The sequence below is a fragment of the Rutilus rutilus genome (assembly GCF_951802725.1).
Source record: "Rutilus rutilus genome assembly, chromosome: 24".
NCBI classification, from domain to species: domain Eukaryota; kingdom Metazoa; phylum Chordata; class Actinopteri; order Cypriniformes; family Leuciscidae; genus Rutilus; species Rutilus rutilus.
Window position 1 is genome coordinate 16,215,551 of NC_140228.1, and position 21,828 is coordinate 16,237,378.

The following is a 21,828-nucleotide window of genomic DNA, read 5'->3' on the forward strand; positions in this document are numbered from 1 at the left end:
ACATGTTAATACAATTAAATGAACCTGAGCTAACATGAACAATGAACAGTTATATTTTTATTAACTAACATTAAACAAAGATTAATAAATAGCCTACTGTAATACATGTATTGCTCATTGTTAGTTAATGTATTCTCTAACATTAACTACTGGGCCTTTTTTGTTGTGTTATAATAATAATAATAATAATAATAATACATTTATAAATGTAAATTATAACACCATCATTTAAATGTATAACTTATAAAATATGAATAATGACACAATGTATTACATTGAATGTATAATTTAATTTATTTTATTTTTTAATAATAATAGCATAAATAATAATAAATGTGACATATACTAATTTATATTATACAACAAATTCATACTTGTATAATTTAATGTAATTTGTAAAAATTGTATTATTATTTTTACATATATAATTATTTATATCATTATTATTATTTCTTTTGGGTCACTTCTGCCCACTGCATTTCACTGTGCTGGGTGTATCCTGCTTTTTAACTCATTCTGTATAAGAGTGACGATGCAGACACCTTCTGCATACATCATTAACCTTTCAAGCACAATACTCACCAACTCTAAAGTTGGAGTCCAATTACATCAATTCTGGCTATCCCACGAATATCTGTGATGTGCGCCCAGACCAACTGACAGCACACTGACTGGCCTTTGATGTGCACATTAACTAGCCCAGACCGTTTGAGTATTCAGGGTGACTTTGATATGCTCCATTAGTGTCAGTCTCCACTCATGCTACCTCAAAGAGAAACACGGTATTGTTTGCACACTAAATTAAGCCAGCACTGTTCAGATCAGAGGGACTGCGTCAAGCCATGCTGGTCATACAACACGACCCCCGCCTCCTTATGTGACTCTATAACTGGCTTTGGCAAATAGAGGAAAGAGGAGAGAGCTATGCTGTCCTGCAAAGGCAAAATCCAGTAAATGGAATGGAGGAAAATTTCTTCAAAGTTTATGGACTGGATTTCCATTGATAAAAAGGAATGATTGAGTGGATGAATGAATATTTGTCACAAAACCTAGGGATGACCCAGCAACATATAAAGCACAACTTACTCAGACTTTTGTTCTGTCTAAATGAAAAAGAGTATTTATAACCAACCTCAGGAGCAAAAGTTAATGGAAAATGTGATGCATCAACTGAGCTACATTAAAGCGTCTCTGGAAAGGAGCGATAACAACATCCCTTTCAAATCATTTTTAATTTTCTAATATTGGCTTTTTGTCTGAGAGGCACGTGTTACTAAGGAAGCAGTAATCAGTGCATTGGCTGGGATTAAAAGATATACGGAAAGAGATCAAAAAGAGTTTCTCGTGCCTGTAATGAAATCATAAAGAAGCTAAAGAATGGCTAATAATTATAGCTTAGAAACTCACCCAGGCATGTGCCAGGACAATCAATAGACCCCTGTCTTCAAAGATTGAAAATAGGTAATGATTCTGCACAGTGTAATTAGTTGGGTTAAATGTATGGGTCAAACCTCATATTCTGATTTTATGAGTTCCTTAGGAAAAACTGCAGTATAAAGCACGTAAATCCTTTTGGATTTGCATAGCTTTCTGCTTAAATGTCATAATTACAAGAAATGTTTAGTGGAGGTTATTGCTGCCACAGGATGGTCAAGCAGTTATTAAAGAGAATGAATGACTGTGAATGGCTACAAAGACATGAACTGGTTTGTTTGTGACTTAGGATCAAATTTAACAATGCAACCTAGGGTCTTTTTGTTAATCTACCCGAGGTGAACTTTCGTTTAAAAGCATAATTAGAATGGAAACGCCACTTTTAAGTTTGACCGTATTTTCGTTTTCGGTCAAATTGCCTTTTGAATGGGAGTGCTCTATGATAGCATCAAAAATCGCTATTTTTAAAACACTAAGAAGGCTCGACACAACCTGAAACTTTGCTCGAAGTATCACCAGGGGCTCTACACGTGAACTCGAGAACATTGTTTGTGTACACAGAGTTTACTAAAAAGAAAGATTTTGAACAACTCACTGTAACTGTTGTTGTTTCCGTCCGCCGGCATTTTGACAGTCAAAAATAGTCGATCTCCGAATGCAACGTAACAGGGAGGAGATTAAAGATGGAAAGCTCCTAAAGCTTAGTTCCATGTAAATTCACGGATAATTTGTTGTTTTGTCATTAGTGAAAATCAATATTGGCCTTGTATTTGAAAAAGGATGCTCATATAAGAAACAATACTAAAATTCAGAGTCAGTTCATTCGCATTCGGAGATCGACTATTTTTGACTGACAAATGCCGGCGGACACAGCTACAGTGAGTTGTTCAAAATCTTTCTTTTTAGTAAACTCTGTATACACAAACAATGTTCTCAATACTCGAGTTCATAAGTAAAGTTTCATGTTGTGTCGAGTGTTCTTAGTGTTTTACAAATAGCGATTTTTGATGCTATCATTGTAGTGGCCCAAGCACTCCCATTCAAAAGGCAATTTGACCGAAAACGAAAATACGGTCAAACTTAAAAGTGGTGTTTCCATTCTAATTATGCTTTTAAATGAAAGTTCGCCTCGGGTAGATTAACAAAAAGACAGGTTGCATTTTGGCGAGAGTTAAGGCCATTGCACACTGAGTCCGAAATTTTCGTATGCGTTTTTTCGTGTTTTTCAGCCTTAAAATTCGTCACGCACAGAAACCTTGCACACTGAGTCCGATGCGTATTTATTAAACCTTTGCGGAAAAAAACGCAAAAAATACAAAATGGATTCATCAAGCAGTGAGGATGATTTTGTTTCCCTCTTTCTTCTTAAAAAGAGAAAAATAAAAAGAGGAAATATTGGGTCCATCCAATCCTGAGATTGCGCCGAGAGGAAGGAGAGTTTCACCTCCTTATCAAGGAGTTGCGAAATTATCCTGAGCAATTCAAAATTTACCTCAGAATGTCAGTGGAACAGTTTGATGCTTTGCTAGCGATACTGGAGCCACATATTAAAAAGAAGACCACCAATTTCCGTGAACCAATCGATCCTGAACAGAGACTGGCAGTATGTCTAGGTATGGACCCTTTATGGTATGGACACACACGTACGGCCGGCGGAAGCGCTGGGCAGACAGAACAGCTGTATACAGGTTATATTTTCCGAAATTTTGATCTGATTGAAAGGGGAGGTGGCTCTGAATTGTCAAAAAACCTCTCAAAATACTGGCTGTGGATGCGAAAAACGCAGAAAATCGAACCCAATCCGAATTTTTTTATTACGGACGAAAGTTTCGTAGACAGTGCGCAAGCGTGATTGACATAAAGTGAGGTCGAATTTTTTTTTTAACGTACGAAAATTTCGGATGCGAATTTCGGACTCAGTGTGCAATGGTCTTTATGCTTTAATACAGAATGTGTTTAAACTACAATTCAAATTTTTGGCCGTGGACAAAAAGTTTGTATGGAAGCTTGTTTCCGCCACAGAATAAAAAATAAAAAAGGAAATTGCGAGTTTTTTATCTCACAATTCTGACTTTTTTTTCTCAGAATTGCATGTTATAAAGTCGCAATTGCGAGTTATACAGTAAGAATTGTTTGATATAAAGTCGCAATTGTGTTATAAAGTCAGAATTGCATGATATAAAGTTGCAATTGTGTTATAAAGTCAGAATTGTGAGATATAAACTCGCAATTCTGAAGAAAAAAGTATTTTTTTCCCCTTAGAATTGGACTTTATAACTCGTGATTGCGAGTTTAAATCTCACAGCTCTGAGAAAAGATCTCATAGATATAAACTCGCAATTGCGTGTTATAAAGTCAGAATTGCGAGATATAAATATATCTCGCAATTCTGACTTCATAACACGCAATTGTGACTTTAAATTCATGCATTTGTGACTTTATTTCTCAGAACTGCGGTCAGTAGAGATGAATCAGACAGGTGAGTAGAATCAACAATAGTTTTATTAAGACAGAAGCACGGAACCGGCAGATGTACAGTTGAGTTGATATTGGCAATGTTGAAATGAATATAACTAAGCTGGAGAAATGAACTGAATGTCTTTTGCAGATGGAGGTAGATCAGGCTGGAGAACGGAAGATGAAGGAGATCAGCGGTGATGGCAAAAAGGAACACAGACTGAAGATGAGAACTGCAGGTAAGTCAAGGGAGTGTGTCTGGGTATAGGTGTTATATAGGGAGCTGATGATGATGAGGTGCAGGTGAGGTGAATCAGTAATCAGGGGAGAGTGAACGAGTGGGCGGAGTGTGCAGATCTAGTGAAGCCCTGACAACTGCGAGATAAAAAGTCGCAGTTATCTTTTAAAATGTTTTATTCTGTGGTGGAAACAAGCTTCCATACTTATGCTCTCAATGATGTATTTATTGGATCAAATATATAGTGAAACAGTAATATATTAAGAATAACTGTTTTCTATTTTAATATATTTTGAAATGTAATCTATTCCTTTGATGGCAAAGCTGACTTTTCAGCATGCATAATGTCAGGCTTCAGTGTCACATGATATGCAGATTCATATTATTATCAACAGTTGTGATTTTTTATATTTTTGTGGAAACCTTGATACATTTATTAGTCTTTACAGTCACTTCTGATCAATTTAATACATCCTTGTTGAATGAAAGTATTAAAAACTTTTAAACAGTAGTGTAAATTAATCCAAAAGATTCACAGACTTTCTTCTGCAACTGTATACTCACAATGCACTGTTGGTCCAACACCATATAAAACCACCCAGACAAGAACCAATAGTGTTTATGAATAAATTAATATGGGCTCATACATGGCAATGTTTCCAGAATAAACCCTGCTGCAGTGAGACTGTGACAAGGGAGTTCCAGTTCTTTATGGTTTACAATCTTTAATTTGATCAGCACATCCTTGGGAGACATTCAGATGAATGTCGTCTTCTGCTTGAACGGTTGTTTTTCAGCACATTTAACTCCTTGAGATGACAAAGATGCTTAAGAGAATAACAAAGCCATCAGCAACAAACAATCTTTATTCTATCATACAATATCTTTTTAAAGCTTCACATAAAATCAGTCTTTAACTACAGATTCTTTTAAGTAAATAACAATATAGCACCATCCATCTGAGAGCCAGCCATGCTAGAACACAGTGTTCACTTATATAGAAAGATTGCAAATGTATCATAATTAGTACTAATAGTCATCTAGTGGTTCTATTTTCAGCCACATCATAAATGATAGCCACATAATACCGTTTACATTTCTAATGCAATTAGCCTCCAAGCAGGTGGGTCATTTTACAGAGTAAATGTGTAAAGCTCACTTTTTTTTTTTTTATTCCAGGAGAAAAATGAATGAACAAAACAGTAAGCTGAAAGCTGAAAGAACAGAGGGATTAAAATATGTTATTTTTAAATAGAGAGGGTCATAGTGCTCAGTGTGATTTCATTTGGATTCATACCATAGATATTTATACTTGAAATCATTTTTTGCATGTTTGGATAGACACTGAAATGCATAATATTCGCCTATTGACAGCATAAAACATGGAAACACTTTTACGCATGAACAACTTTAGAGATTGGCCAAAACTTCAGTTCTTTTTATTGAATCAAAAGCATGTGGAGTGAATGAAAACCATAAATGCCACTAGTGGAATCTGATTCCTCATAGAATGATTCTGAGTCAGTTCTTTTTTGGAGAATCAAGAATCTGAATCTGAAACTTAAATCAGTGCAGTTACTAACGTGGTTGTTCATATATGATGATGTTTACCTAAAAATATACATGCATTTTATCAGTAGTATTTTATAAATACTAATAAATGATACATGTCTCCACATTTTTATTTTGTTACCATTATTGTTTAATATATACAGTAGTTAAAGGTGCACTACGTAACTTTTTTTTCTTACCCCGAATTACTATGTTAAGCCCGTTATAAGTGTTTATATTTTAGACTGAGCGGGATGCTTTTCGTGTGAAATTGTGTACTTACGACCCTCCGTGCGTGTCTCATCATATCCGTAAATAGAGAAAAGTTGCTCTGGCTACTTTGGCGCATGTGGGAGTACGGGGCCTGAAAACGCAAGCTTTTGAAAACGTGTTTCAAAGTGAAAGTGAAAATGCAAATTTGTGAAAACGGTGACGTCATGTAAGACGTAATCTTTTGTAAGAATACTTATTATGTATTTATTTTTGAACCAATCTAATCATTTGACAATGGAATTTCCATGTTTTCTAAATAATTTTCCATTAAATATACTAAAAGAATCATTAATTGAATACTCTATGAACCTCAAAGAATTTATAAACATCTCAAGTCTAAGCAATCTTGGAATTACTAAATAGAACTATTAGAAATGTTTTTTATTATTATTATTTAAATAAATCTGAAATCTGAATAAATCTCCATTACTTGCAGTAACTGAAATTAAATAAGTTTAAGTACTAAAATGACAAAAACTAAAATTAAAGCTGAATAGAAATATTAAAAAAGCACATAACAAAATTGAAAACTGAAAGTATAAAAATAGAAGCTAATTCAAAATATTAATAAATACTACAATTGTAAATAAATAATACAAAAATATCTAGTATAGTTTACTATACAATACAAACTAATACAAGCTTGTTTACTATACAAGCTAAGGATATGTTTTAGAAGGCGTCCATTTGTTGACATCGGTGTACGTGTGCTAAAGCCACACTTCACATATATGCCTATGAATACTAATGAGATCACATTATAGAATTACTCATTGTGGGTTGAAGAGCTCGATCCAATCACATTCTCCCCTCCAGTGTGTAATCAATCAAAAGGGGCGTGGGCTCAAGAAAGATTGATGCACAAAGCAATCAACATCCGCCGAGAGAGCAAACGACATCGCTTATACGCCGTAATGATGTCAGCTGGAAAATCTATGCTGGTAGTAAAGGATCTTTTACCTGCACAAAACCGAGAAGACTTCATTACCATTACAGTTTTTCTGAAAGGCTAAAACACTACACCCCATTCTCTGAACCAAATTCTCAATAGCCAAAACCAATTGGTCGAATAAATCACTCTTTCTGTAAAACATTAAACAAGTTCAGGTAGTTAAAACATCGTTTGCGAATCTAATGCCCTCTTTTTTCAAAACTCTAAACACATTTTCACTCACTAAAACACATTTCGCACTGTGATACAATTAAGTTTCAAAATGCTAAACACAGGCAGGCAAAAGTTAAACACAACTACACAGTTGTCATCGTTTATACACACCGACTCAAAATTGTTCACACTTATTTCTGATTATGGTCAAACCAAGTGTACATCACACAAGTCAGTTCAGAATCCCAAAATTGACTCAAAATGTTGCACTGAACGTTGATACCAACAATGGATGGAAGCAATATATGAGGGAGAGGAGGAAGAGCATGTGGAAGAGGTGGTGAACAAGGAGGAAGAGGACGAGGACGAGGAAGAGCAGGTGTGGAGAATCTTAACAAGGCTAGATCTGGCTTTAGGGTTTTTCCCTTCACCTGCAGAGATGACATTGCCTGTGATGTGGACAAAGTCCTCCGGCCGGACCCAACATGAAGACATGATGCAGAAGCAGAATCAATCTCTCTCACTGACCTTGATTCTGCAGTTGCACAACTCTTCTAAATGTACTTTAACATACTTTTCATTTCAAGTTTTTTACCGTAACCTTTTTTGGCTTTTGCAGTTGGGTCACTGTATTTTCATAGTATGCAAGTGCAAGTATACAGACATTCAATACTACACAATATTCGGTACAATACTGTACTTACAGAGTATACAGTATAACATTTATTCACCATACTACAGTTTTTGCCCATTGCTTACACACTAAAACCGAATGCTTAGACCAAAGCCTCAATACCTATTCTTGTAGCATACCTTAAACACAGTGTAACCATAGATTAAACACATTGTAAACTTTGCACTTTGTTTGCAATTCTGTAACACACTTATTGCGAAACACTACACACGTTTTCTTACATTAGACACTTTGTTCAAAAACAAAATCACTTGTTATCATTGGGAAAACACTCTGTTCAAAATGCAAAACTCATCTGGCAATTGTAGGCACATACACACCTGAAAACACTTGCACAGAAAACAGAGCACCAATCGATCTGAGCCTTAGCACTAAAATTAGGCCTCAGGTAAGCCATTTTGAGAACTTTGCAAGCGTGGAGGCAATGAGAGTCAGAGTAAGAGGAGGACAAAGAAAGAGAGGAGTCGGTCGTGGAAGAGGACGAGGACAAAGACGAGGACCAGTGCGGAGACGTGTATCAGATGACATCAGGGCTACTCTGGTGGACCATGTGATAAATCATGGCCTGTCCATGAGGGAGGCTGGGCAAAGAGTCCACCCTAACCTCAGTCGCTACACAGTAGCACCGATAATAAGGACATTCTGACTAGGGCTGTCACTTTTGTGAAAAAATCCTGTTCGATTTTTGAGACATTGTTCATTGAATCGATTGTAAAATCTAAAGACGTTTCCATTTAAAATGCCAAATACAGGCAAATCCACGGACAACTAACAGGCATTAGAACGAACATAAAGAGGGTGCTTGAGACGCGCACAAGTCAGCAATATTTCGGATGATTTATTGGCGTGAAGTTTCGTGCACAATGACAAACAGGAGTGCAACATTCTCGAAAAAAAATAAGCAGAGTGGACTGCCATAACATCAATGAAAAACATTACTGTAGGCTTCAACATGGTTGTGTTTACGATTAGAAATGTCAAACAAATTTCGCCTACGTAGGCGATTGTAGACCGTAGCCCGAATCTGTATCTGTTTGCATGAGTCTGAATACCGGCAGAATTCACATTTTTGTAGTAAAAAGAGACACATTATGCAGAAGTATAATTTACTGTTATGTGTGTTTGTCAGAGCCTGCAGTTGCTGTGTGACGCGCGTTCGCTGCGGGCGTATCGTGACGAGCTGGACGCGCTCCGAGAGAAGGCCGTTAAAATCGATTCCCTATTCTGTATCATATTACTTACAGTATTATTGTTCTAACTGTACTATACAAAAATGGGTAGTGCTGTGAAGTACTGTGTACAGTTTGAAAGTACAGTATGTGAAAAAGAACCTAACCAATGACATCTTGTGGTGGCATTTTCTACAGAATGGTTGGAGGACCTCCTCAAGGTGGCAGGGAATGGCTCTTCACTCAACAACAAGAGCTTGGCATCATTGAAATGGTGCGAGAAAATAATGCAATCCGACTTCGTGAGTTGCTACAACGCATAATTGCAAATAGAAATGTATTCAACAATATCAACAGGGTCAGCATTTCTACACTAAGTCGCATCCTACAGAAACATAACTTCAGAATGAAGCAGCTGTACAGGGTGCCGTTTGAGAGGAACAGTGTCAGGGTCAAGGATCTGCTCTATGATTATGTGCAGGTATGTGTCACTTTTCTTTACTATATATTGTAATATGGGAATGAGGGTTTATGCTGCCACCTGTGTGAAAACGTGTGAAAATATAGACATTGTAGTTACTGTAAGTTTTCAGGAACACTGTTCAATATTTTCTGTTACAGACAGCTCTGGATTTTGATGCCGCCGAACTGCCACATGAGTTCATCTACGTGGATGAGGCAGGCTTCAATCTGGCCAAAACCAGGCATCAGGGCCATAACGTAGTTGGACAAAGGGCTGTTGTAAATGTCCCAGGGCAATGTGGGGGAAATATCACCTTGTGTGCTGCAATTAGTGTCCAAAGAGTCCTGCATCACCATGCCACTCCAGGTCCCTACAATACAGGACAGATCACATGGCATTTGCAGTTGTGAAGGACAGGCCAGAGCATCCCAGGTTTGTTGCCATCTGGTATAATGTTAGTTTCCACCGGGCTGCTCTGGTCCGAGATTGGTTCAACAACCATAACCATTTCACACTTTTATACCTGCCCCCTTACAGCCCCTTTCTAAATGCAATCGAGGAATTCTTTTCAGCGTGGCGGTAGAAAGTATATGATCGGCAACCACATGCCCGCATGACTCTTCTGCAAGCAATGGAAGAGGCATGCGGAGACATTGAGGTGGGATCAATCCAAGGGTGGATTCGGCACACAAAGCGATATTTTCCCCAATGCCTAGCCCGCGAGGACATCACCTGTGATGCTGACGAGGTGTTGTGGCCAGATCCGAACAGAAGGCGGGATCCATAAGCAATAAAAATAGAAACACAAAGACTGCAGTGTTTTATATAAAGCCCATCAGTGTGTTGCTGGTGATATGAAAGAGTAATTCAAATGGTGCTTGTGTTGCAAGAATTTCATTTTTAGAAAGGAGTGTTAAGTTTTGATTGCAGTGTTTCATTTTGGCATAGATGTGAGTTGTTAACTCCAAGTGCTGTCTGATTGGCTTGTGTGTAGAGTTTTGACATAATGAGCCAAAATCTGTAAAAAGTGTGTAAGCAATAGGCAAAAACTGTAATGTAAGTTGTCATTACTATACTTTTTTGCATAATTGCAAAATTAGTTTACTTTGTTACAATATACTTTTTTCTGTAACTGCATGCTTTGGGTTCTGTGTTCTCCATTTTTTTATGTAGTGTCTAATGAATGATCTGTAGTGTCTAAATATTGACTCGCTGTGTGTATGATCTGAGAGATCAGAGTTCTCTGAATGTGGTTTGAAAATGTGGTTTTGTGTTTAAGGTGTTGAGAAAGTGAGTGATGGTTTCAAGAAATGTGTTTTAGCAATTCAGAAAAACTGTAAATTAGCCATCCTGCATTGCATATCAATATATGATTCATGACGCACAAATCAGCTTCTCCAAATGCCACAAAAAATACAATGGCATAAAGAGCCCACATGCTCATGCAAACTCCGAAAAACGTGCCTCATAATAATACATATCGAACCAGCAGTCGTTTGATGCATGCTGGGAGGTTCAGTTGGAACAGCAGGTCTATGTTGCTATTCCTCAGTTCAGCGGTACGCTAGAGGCTATGTATCTAAGGGCTAGCCGCGGGTTTACCAAGCCTGAACTTAAATCCACTGCACAGTCCTCTCTCTCTTTCTCAGATGACAGGGTAGGAGCTTGCTCTGTGTTTCTGGCTGCACCCCCAGTCAAACTGTTCATGTGAACAATTCAATCCTGCTCCCTAGAGCAAGTCCACAACCAGATTGACGTTGACTGAATTTTGAAACAGCCTTACATGTCTTGTAAAATAAGAATCTGAAGAAAGCCCCCAATGTGTTAACTTGTTTTCTAAAGCATACAAACTACCATCAGTGTGATACCTACAAGAAACTAAAGCATCTGTTTTCAAAATATATATATACAGCATGAAATGTCATCCTTTTTACTTTCTTAATGCACGTTCCTAGTCTTGTTGTGAATGATTCATCAGTGCATCCAAAGAAAATTATTGTTTGCGTTTCAAAAGCTCTTCCTTTTCTTTTCGGCTGATGTCACTTGTGTGGGCTGTTAGCCAAATAGCTACTTTGACATAGTTTTAACAAATTCATTTACTTTGACATTGTTTTAGCAAACTCATCGGCTATGTTCACATGCACACCTTTTGTTTAAATCGGAATGAATTCATTCCAATTGATGAATCTGAATACATGAATGCTAAATAAAGTGATCGGGTTGATGTGCGCGTTTATGTCACAAACTTCTAATCAGAATAGATTTTTTGACATGTGCAGAGTTTCCCGCTGTTTGTGCATACTATTCTCCTACATTGCTTCTTTTCTTTGTTTTAAAGAGCAGACTTTTCATCTATTTCGGGTCCTCATATCCATCATACGTAATTATGCCATTTCTACGTCATTGCACATGCGCAGTAGCCTGGCTAACCGTCAGACCTCGTCTCATTGAGACGTGGTCTGGGAACCACATGTTCATTTTCTCGTATTTGAGGCGTGGTTTACGAATGCCCAGAGCCGTTTATTGGGCGCTATGAATGTCTATCAAATTCGCCTGTACGTAGCTCATAGCCAATCGTTTCAATTATACCAGATGACATATGTAGAGCGACAGAAATTTGACGAGGAAGAAGACGATGGGTCAGAGATTTATGTGTAAACGATGGCGTTCAGCGACTAAACTTCTTAGAACACTATCTAAGGCTGCATCGAAAGGTAACTTCGCGTCTGCTGCCATGTTGGATCCATAGATATAAACAAACTGCTTCGGTGTGTCGCATAGACGTCGTCATCGTCTTGCTGCTCCCTCCCCGTTCTGTGATTGGTCCCCTCGCTGAGGCGAAAATCTGGTCCATGGAATCCAGGCTGCCTAGAAGCGTGAATAAAATTGCGCTGCGCGCAAGGCAGCATGGCAAAACCCAGGCTACATGCGCAGTCCTTTCCATCTTCAGTTTTCAATCCGATCAAGTGTTTACATGTCCTCTCGTTCGGATTAGAAAAGGAATAAACCACCCCTTTCAATCCAAATTTCATTCAGATCGAGCTCAATCGGTTCGATTAAGGTGTTCACATAAAGGCTTTTCAGTCCGATTGAGCCGTCAATCCAATTACTAATGGATTGTTAGGTTGCATGTAAAAGTAGCCAGTCTGGCTCCATTCTGACATTCCATGGCCATTTTTAGTAACCAATCAATTCTGGATAAAATAAAGCAATGGGTTGCATTTCTTTTCTTTTCTCAGTGAAACATTTACTTCCATCACATTTATAAAGTTAAACTATTACATTTACTATTATTTATTGACCTCCAGTTTTGGTAAAAGTCGTCTAATCTGCTTATTATTAATTGTGTCTAATTATAATGATTTAAAGCTGAATGAGAATCAAACATGCTATCATTTACAATGTTACAAAAATACATACTGAAGGATCATGTGACACGGAAGACTGGAGTAATGACTTTTGCAACCTGCAACCTAGGCTCATTGTAAAAAAGTATCTGTGCATACATTTCTGCAAAATTATATTACGTATCATCCTGCACATTTCGTGACACTTTCAAACCAAAATTTAGAAGCAAAAATGCAGTGAGCGGCACTAAAAGCGTTCAGTTTTATCTAAAACAGATTATCCTGAATCTGGCAACAATTTATTACGTTAGTTCATATCACAGCAGTTCTGAATTGAAATGTCCGGTGAGAGGCACTAAAAGGTTAATGCTTAAAGGGATACTTCACCTCTGGGAAGATGAATGTGTATTTAAAATAGGTCATTTAAGTAGAAGAAATGTGAAGAAATTTTTGAATTTGGAGCTTTCTAGACTGAGAAAAGCCAGAAAATGTATTTTTGGCTTATGTGGATGAAAGACAACAACTCCCAGAATGCACTTGCTTCGCTGCCTTAGGAGGCCACGCCTACCGGTAAGAGTGCGCAGATGAAAACAACAAAGCTAGCCTACCTGGGGCCTGTACCATGAAGGTAGCTGAACAAACTCGGGGTTACAGGATAAGTTTTGAGTTGACAAAACCAAACCGATGCAATCAGGCTTTATTGGTACCATGATGCAGCTCATCAACTTTCTCTGTCAACTCAGGCTTTGATCCTCAAGCTATGATTACTCCACGCGCGCGTGCACATAAGAGAGTGACGTCGACACTGAACAACCAATCGCGGGTCGCGATTTTTCCGCGGAGGAGCAAGAGATAATCATTCATAATTAAAATGAATTTAAATATGTATTTCAAGCTCGAAACAATACGGTCTCTGCTGCCAAAGCAAGAGAAGACTGTTGGAGAAAGATTGCTGATTGTTAATGTGTAAGTTAAACAAATATACGTTCTATGTTTATGTAAAATTATGTATGTATGTGTAGCCTATATGTGTAATATAGCCTATAGCCTATTTTTATAATATATAAAAATGTGCATGTACCGGTAGCCTACTAAGAAAAAATAATATTCATTGATTTTTAGATGCAACCCCAACTCCAAATGTTCTTGGCAGCAGATAAAGACAAAATATTAAAATATAATTCAAAGTGGTGAGTATTTACCACAACCTTTTATTACTTTTGTGAACATTTTATCACAAACACTTGTTTGCAGAAAACAGAAATAAAGAATTCAATTCAGAAAACCAGAATACACTGGCGGAGGAGTTGGCTCTGAGTAGGCAATAAGGGACGGCCGATTATGGATGGGATTACAGGTGCTGTACAATCTGACCCTGGTGCTGGCTCCTCTAAGCAAGTAACACTGGGTACATGTGTAATACATTACTACTTTTAAGTTTTAAATATGGCTGACTGTATGTTCTGCAGAGGGAAATACAGTGTCCCTGTTGAAGCCAGCACACACACACAGTCTCCCACACAGAGGTCAGTATGCAGAAGACAGAACACCAAACATAACCTGCTTTATGCTTTACATTGGCCTATTTATATTTAATAGGGTGGAGGAAATGAAGACACTTGTTCTCAGACAGTTGCTGATGTGAATGCACTGGGCTTTTTATTATGGCAAACATTTGAATGTGTGGCATAAAAAAGGGACTGGCCCTTACAAATCTCTTTTATTGTAGGTTTTTTCACAACCTGCCCCAGAAACTGAGGCCTCTACCTCAATGGCCTTCAGAAGAAATGTGTAAGGATTTAAAACCCTTGACATAAATTACAGTCAGTCCTGTGTTTGTAGGAAGTCAAGGAACTTTTTGTGATTTTGATGAGCCTCCAGAAAACTTGTAATGATTAGATTAGATTAGATTAGATTCAACTTTATTGTCATTACACAAGTACAGGTACAAGGCAACGAAATGCAGTTTAGGTCTAACCAGAAGTGCAATAGCAGCAAGTGCAGGATATACAGTGGTTCCATAAGTGCAGAACATGGATATGTACTGAATAAATATAGAGTTGAATACTATTATAAACAAAAATTTACAGATAGATTGTCCTATGAATATAATATACAGATAACTATTACTGTGAACAGAGTTTACAGCTAGATATGTACTGAATATAATAATATACAGATGGCTATTACTATAATGATCATGTTTGTGGTGGAATTATGTTTCAGGTGGAAACAGACTCAGTCAGGGCCCTGTACAAAAGGAGACTTGAACTAGACTGCACACTAAAGGAGACTTGAACTAGACTGCACACTAAAGGAGACTTGAACTAGACTGCACACTAAAGGAGACTTGAACTAGACTGCACACTAAAGGAGCTGACTGTGAGCTGAGGAGGCTCCAAACAAAATCAAACAGCTGGATAAAACTGATCTCAGTATATATATATATATATATATATATATATATATATATATATATATATATATGTATGTATGTTTAACTTATTTAACCAAGTAACACTTTAGTATGAATATTTATTAATGCAACTTTCTCTTGCTCTCTTTCTCCCTCCCATCCCACAAAACCAATAAAACAGTTTGAGACATATCTGCAGTTTCAATGTGCTTTTATTAAGTGTAATATTGTATGGTGATTGCATCTACATCTGCACCAGCTGGGTGGTCAAGTGTGATCGGGTCAGTTTCATCGGGGAGAAGCTGGTTTTGTGTTGTTTCTCGCTCCTTTCTACTGGTGACTATATTGTGCAGAATGGCACATGCAGCCACTATCTCTGATGCCCGCTCTGGTGACTCTTAAGGGCTGAACACAGTTGAAACGTGCATTTAGGATGCCAAAGGTCATCTCTATCTTCACTCTGGTTTTACTGAGGGCCACGCTGAAGCGGTGCTGTGGCCCTGTCTGAGGGTCATGATAGGGGGTTATTGTGTAGGTTTTTCTAGCTCAGTTCAAATTAACAGTGTTTTGTATTGTACCAAATTTAACTCGCTTTCCTCAAAGCGCTGACACAACACAGACTCATGTAAAATTTGTGAGTCAAGCACTGGAGCCAGGCCATTTGGCATCCAAACTTGATCATATATGTTCATGACCACAAGTCGTCTGCAGATGAAATGTTTAGCCTAGTAAATCATTGTTATATCTGTTAATGTTACTATTAATTTAAAGATTCATCTCACAGAAAATAATCATCTCACATATTCACATCATCTCTACCTGAACATTAAGGCTGTGATAGGACTTCCTATTAACATAATCTGCCTCATGTTCCCCTAGAGCAGTGGAGATTGGAGCAATAGACTGCATACATGTTGCAATGACTCTAGGGAATCCTATCATAAGATTAACAGAAGAATAATAAAAAAAAGATTCAAAATAATTCTTAACATGTATTATATTGTATAGTACATTTGTGAAATTTGCTTAAAAAAAAGTGTTCATGTGATGTCACCCTATCAATATATCTTAGCTACTGGCAATTTTATAAAAGCCCTCTTTTATGGACATGGTCGATAAATGTCCGGGGAACACTATTAATGAAACTTTTCATGTACTCCTGCAGAGCGAGGACCACCTTACGAATGGTTCGACAAACCGTGTTTTCCCCTATAGCTTCTGTGCGTCACCCACCGTGCAAGTACTACTTGCAAAAAAAAAAAAAAAAAAAACGCAACGCAATATTTTTGCGGTAGCCTACAGTAAGTGCATGAATTCGACGTGTTAAATTCTTTATGTGCGGCTCAAGAAGTTCGCAAAGATAAGACATTCCCTCCGCGGAAAATCTGTATCTTTCATACAAATAACTATCAGGAAAGGCAAGGGGATTTTGTCTGGCTAAAAACTCTTTCTCTACGAAGTGCTCGTCAAACAATTTGCGCTGAGATGTCCACCGGATTTGGAAGAAAAGGTGAAGTCATTGCAACAGACACTTGGAATAAGTTACGTCACCTATATGTTTCTTTGCTCTCAGCTGATTGGTCAAACTTCAGTCTGAGATCTCGAATCCAGAACATAACCTGCCCCGGAGCAGGTTAGCCGTGCAGCGTAAGATACCATGGCAACGAACACCGATTAAAGCCAAGCTACTTTCATAGTACCTAAAACCCAGGGTTGGCTGAAACTAAACTGAAACATAGCTGGCTAGCCACCTAAACCGGCTTCATGGTACAGGCCCCTGATGAGTTTGCGAGGGATTTAGAGATCGTCCAAAATGTCCGGGATTCGGCTTTTGCGTTCTACAGTCGCCATTCATCATGTTTACTGTGGCGAGCAGGACGAGGCTGACGGCCGCGGGAGAACAGCGCGAGGCCGGTGGCGTGATTACTGAGACGCGCCGGGTCTCGCATCTCTCACGGAGGAGCGGGAATTTTTCTTAGCAATGGTAAAACGCACATCAACCGATCACTTGTTTAGCGTTCATGTAAACACTACATTCAAATTCACCAATCAGAATGAATTCAGTTAGATTGAAAGGTGTGCATGTAAACAATGAATGGCGACCGCAGAAAGCAAAAGCTGAATCCCGGACATTTTGAACGATCTCGCCCGCCGGACAAGTCCGGGAAAAGGAGGATGGTTACTTACTCAGCTTTCTCCTACTATTCAGCTTTCTCCACAGAACAAGAGCCTGCTAGCTAGCTTCCAAAGAAAGACGGCTGACACTGTGTACATTCTGACTGAGTGAGATCCCACCCTGTATGGGCGGGCTGAAAACATGCGGAACAACGCCATCTACTGCCTGTAGTCTTTAGCCTCTGTCCAGAAAATCCTCCGATGACGCAAAATGACGATTTTTGCGTCATCTGAGGATTTTTTCCAGACAAAAAATACATAAATCTCTTGTCTCAGGGGGATATGAGGGTGGAAAGCATGGTGATTCGAAAATACTACAGGTTTTCTACTAATACAAAGCTTAATGCTAAATCCTGAAGTAACCCTTTAATCGTGTTTGAAAATAACGTACCACCTACACTAAACCCCTAAACATACCCCGATAGTATTAACAAAAAGCAAATAAAAACAAAATTTCTGAAGCAACCATGCCATTTTAGCTAGCTTCTACAAGTCTTTCAGCTCTTTTATCGTGACTGGTGTGTCACAGCACGTGTGTACCCAAGCGCTCCAAATCACAAGTGCAGTGAGCTACCGAGCAAGTTTACTACGTCAGAAAGCCACATATATGGAGCTGGTTATGTGATGTAAACATACAAATATACGTTTTGAAATTATGCACTATGGTAAAAATGTCATAACATGGTAAATGTTCATTAATTTGGTTTATTAATATTAGTGTTTATTAATGTGTTTATTATTAGTGTCTTTTAATCTGCCCCTGTAATCATACTTTTATGTGAAAATGAATGAAAATTGTTGCTGTTTTACAGCTGGAAACTGCAGTGATTTGAGTTTTGCAAAAAAATGTAAAGTATAGATGTACATTTTTTTCAATGAGCCTGTGTTGGAAAATTCAGCTGTCATCACAGTAAAGACACACTGGCCCATTTTACAGTCAGAGTTGAAAACAGATAGTTGTCCTTTTACAAATGGTGCAGGCTCTCTTGCCAAGCCCCATGAATATTCAGAGGGAACAGGGCCTTAGGGAAGCACACTAGCACGGAACTGTTATCAGACACTTCTCTCCTCTACAGAGCCACGGTACTTTCTCCCCCCCCCCCCCACACCCCCCCCCCCCCCCCCACACCCCTATCTCCCCATTTTTCTCTCTGAACAGCTCTGCATTTTCAGAGACTGGATATAATAAGAGAGGAGAGGAGGATTTCCATGCGACTGGTGTGATTAATTGAGCTTGGCAAACAGAAAATAAAAAGTCAGTGGAGCCATATTGTTCAGTGGCTTGTTTAGTGTTTGTGTGCCAGAGACGATGAGCTCACATGATCTGCAGCCACGATGTTTCCGCTCTAGGAAGTTAATATTCCCACTGGGAAAGCTTCGTATAATTGACTTTCTGGACTCGCACGCTTAACCGTCAGCGGCCAAGGAGAAATCGGTAAATGGCCGCATAACTAACAATTTGTGCTTGCGTAAACAAATGCTGCTAGCCTTAATCAAACACACAAACTTCCACGCAAAATGGCGAAAATGTCACACTCTGAAACCCCTCCAAGAACAAAAGGTGCTGTAAGATCAATTAATAAAGTAAGCAGCAGTAAAAAGTGCTGCAGTGGATTCAATACTTGTTGGCGCACCTTGCGTAGCACATAGAGTATCAAAAGATGTCAACCTTTAGCTGGAAGCCTTAGAGCCCGATAAAATGCTAAAAGCTGACTGTTCCTCATAGCTGAAGGGGAGAGCAGGTTGCGTGGGATAATATTTAGTGGGGCCCTGACCTCACCGGGCCGAGTGCCATCATGCCTATGAATGAGATGCGGACGAGTCCAGACATTCATGGGGAACTTGGCCTCATGAATGCTGAAAAGAGAGAGCTTTGATAAAAAAAAGCGAATGGCATTTTCAACCCTGTGACACTGCGCTATAAAAATCTGACAGAAAGCGATAAACTGCCTTAAACAAAAATCTGATAATTTGATCTTGAAGCACGATGGAGATATCTAACATATATTAGTGTATACAGTAGGTGGACCAATAACACTGATTTTTGTCCTAACTTTTAATACATAAAAAACATTAAAAATGCAATTTAAGAGACTTGAAAGAAATCTCTTATGCTCACAAAAGCTGCATTTATTTGATAAAAAAATAGTATTTTTTAAATATTATTACAATTTTAAATAACTTGTATATGTTTATATATATTTTAAAATGTAATTTATTCATGTGACGGTTAAGCTGATTTTTTTTTAGCAGCCATTACTCGAGTCACATGATCCTTCAGAAAGCATTCTAATATGCTGATTTATTGCCCAAGAAACATAATCTCAAACAGTTTTGCTGCTAAATATTTTTGTGGAAACTGTGATATTTTTCCAGGAGTTTATGATTAATAGAAATTTAAAAATAACAACATTTATTTGAAGTAGAAATCTGTTGTATCATTATAAATGTCTTTACTGCTACTTTTGATCAACTTAATGCATCCTTGCTGAATAAAAGTATAAAAAAAAAAAAAAAAAAATTTGAAGGGGAGTGTATGCTACTTTTTTTTACTTATATTAATTACAAGACTTACTGACGAATGCAGACGAATATAATTAAATAACTTTTTTGTTTGTTTTTAACTTGCACCAAAATCAATAAATTATTTTGCCTATCACTTGGCCATTTTGTAATCAATAAAAAATAAAATAAAAAATAAAAAAAATAAACCAATTACCAACCAATTCACCCTTTGCAGGGAGTTTGATTGACAAGCGATCTGACCAATCATAATCCGCCATCCGCTGAACCCGCCATTTTTGTCCGACAAAGCAGTCAGGAGAGATAGTAGATTAAAGTTAGTGGATTTGAACTTGAAAAACGATGTGTACTGATGTCTTTCCGTGGTTGAAACAACATTCCGTCTGATGTTCATTCATGTTTATTTGATGCTATAAATTAACTAGAAGGAAGAGATGATCGGTTCACGAGCAGCTTAACTGAGGCGCTACAGAGACCTATCATGAGACATCAGAGCCAATAAAACGGTATTTATTGTTTCAATTTCTTTAATAAATGGCCAAATTTGAAAGTTGAGACTGTTTCATATCAAAAGTAACCTGCTCTGTCCAGTCTTTCAGCGCGTTGTCAGTGTCCTCTTTGCTCACAATGTATTTTTCACTGCATGGGAACATGGTGTGGCGTGGCTTGTCGGACATAGCAACAGTAACTAAAGGGGGCGGGTCTTTGCGAATGGTCAATTGAAAGCTGAATGAACTTGCTTTCACCATGCCACTGACAAAGCCATGATGGCAGAATAAGAATTATATACAGCAATTTTAGAGATTTTGATTGAACCACGTACAGGGCCAGAGGCAACACTGTAAATCTCACCTAAATCCTTCACCTTGTAACATGCTAGAGCGTTCCTACAGCATGTTCTGGGATATCCCATTAACCTCCTGTACTCACGGCCACGCAGTATAAGTTCCTCTTTACGGTTAAATGGGTGTAAGGATTAGCAAGGGAATAATAATAAAGCACACTGTAGGCAAGCCATTATGAATGGACGGGTAAAGAGATGAATGTTGTATGTGGTTAAATTGAGCATGGGCTTTACAGCTGCTGGGCCTGAAAGTACAACACCATAAAAAAAGACAGAAAAAGAGAAGGAGAGACAGTAAATGGAGCAAACAGCAGAACAAAGAAAGGAAAGAAATATGTACTCATAATTTCTGCAGCTTTGGATTTGGCTAAATCCTTGCTAAGTAGCAGTAACATTCTGTCAGAACGTTTATGTGTGTTTGTGTGTGTGTGTGTTTGTGCAGCAAATTAGTTCAAAAGGGAAATATGTATAATTAATTAGTATAACTTGTTAATGTTATACTATAATTATAACTATAAGTATAACTTGTTATAATTATTTAAAAATATTTGGATCAGTAAATAAAGCTAACGGAATTTATATTACAATCAATGAACCTGTTCATCCAGCGAACTCTCAGTCTATCAACTGTCAGAAAATGTATTGAACGAGCATCCACATGCAGTCTCAGATAAAAAGTCTTGATGGTTCAATAGTTCAATGGTGGTGAAGTTGCGGTCAGATTCTTCCGGATTGAGTGAAGTATTACGAACCTCAGTGATAATATGCTGCCTTCACCTGCTATTGGAAATTTCATAACTTCCCACTTATAAAGCCGTGATTACGAGCTTGTCGCAGTGCTTTGTTATCGGAAAGAACAGGAATCGTGGAGGACACCAGGTTTATTCTTGTCTATTTATTGGGAAAATCTTAATTAAAACCAAAATGATATTTAGCATCCCATTCATTGACAACCACTTTCCCTGTGCCATCTAGATAGCCAGCTTGCTGATGATTCTAGAATTTGGGTCAAATACAGGATATTTTCACAAGCCTATATATAAAACATCCAATATGCTTCAAATGTAAATATGCACTTTTTTAACAATAAGACAAGGCGATGTAGCTGTTCTGGAAAAAATAAACTAATAAAGAATACC

The 21,828-nt window shown here is 37.9% G+C and overlaps 1 protein-coding gene and 1 long non-coding RNA gene across 4 annotated transcripts in view; one reads left to right on the top strand and one right to left on the bottom strand.

The window, feature by feature from the left end:
• Positions 1 to 21,828, bottom strand: part of neto1l (neuropilin (NRP) and tolloid (TLL)-like 1, like) — a 113,975-nt gene that overhangs the window by 72,145 nt on the left and 20,002 nt on the right. The window lies entirely within an intron of this gene.
• LOC311284181 lies at positions 13,351 to 15,205 on the top strand. Its single transcript, XR_014626166.1, has 4 exons — positions 13,351 to 13,697; positions 13,854 to 14,139; positions 14,461 to 14,522; positions 14,958 to 15,205. It is a non-coding gene; the product is annotated as an uncharacterized lncRNA (long non-coding RNA).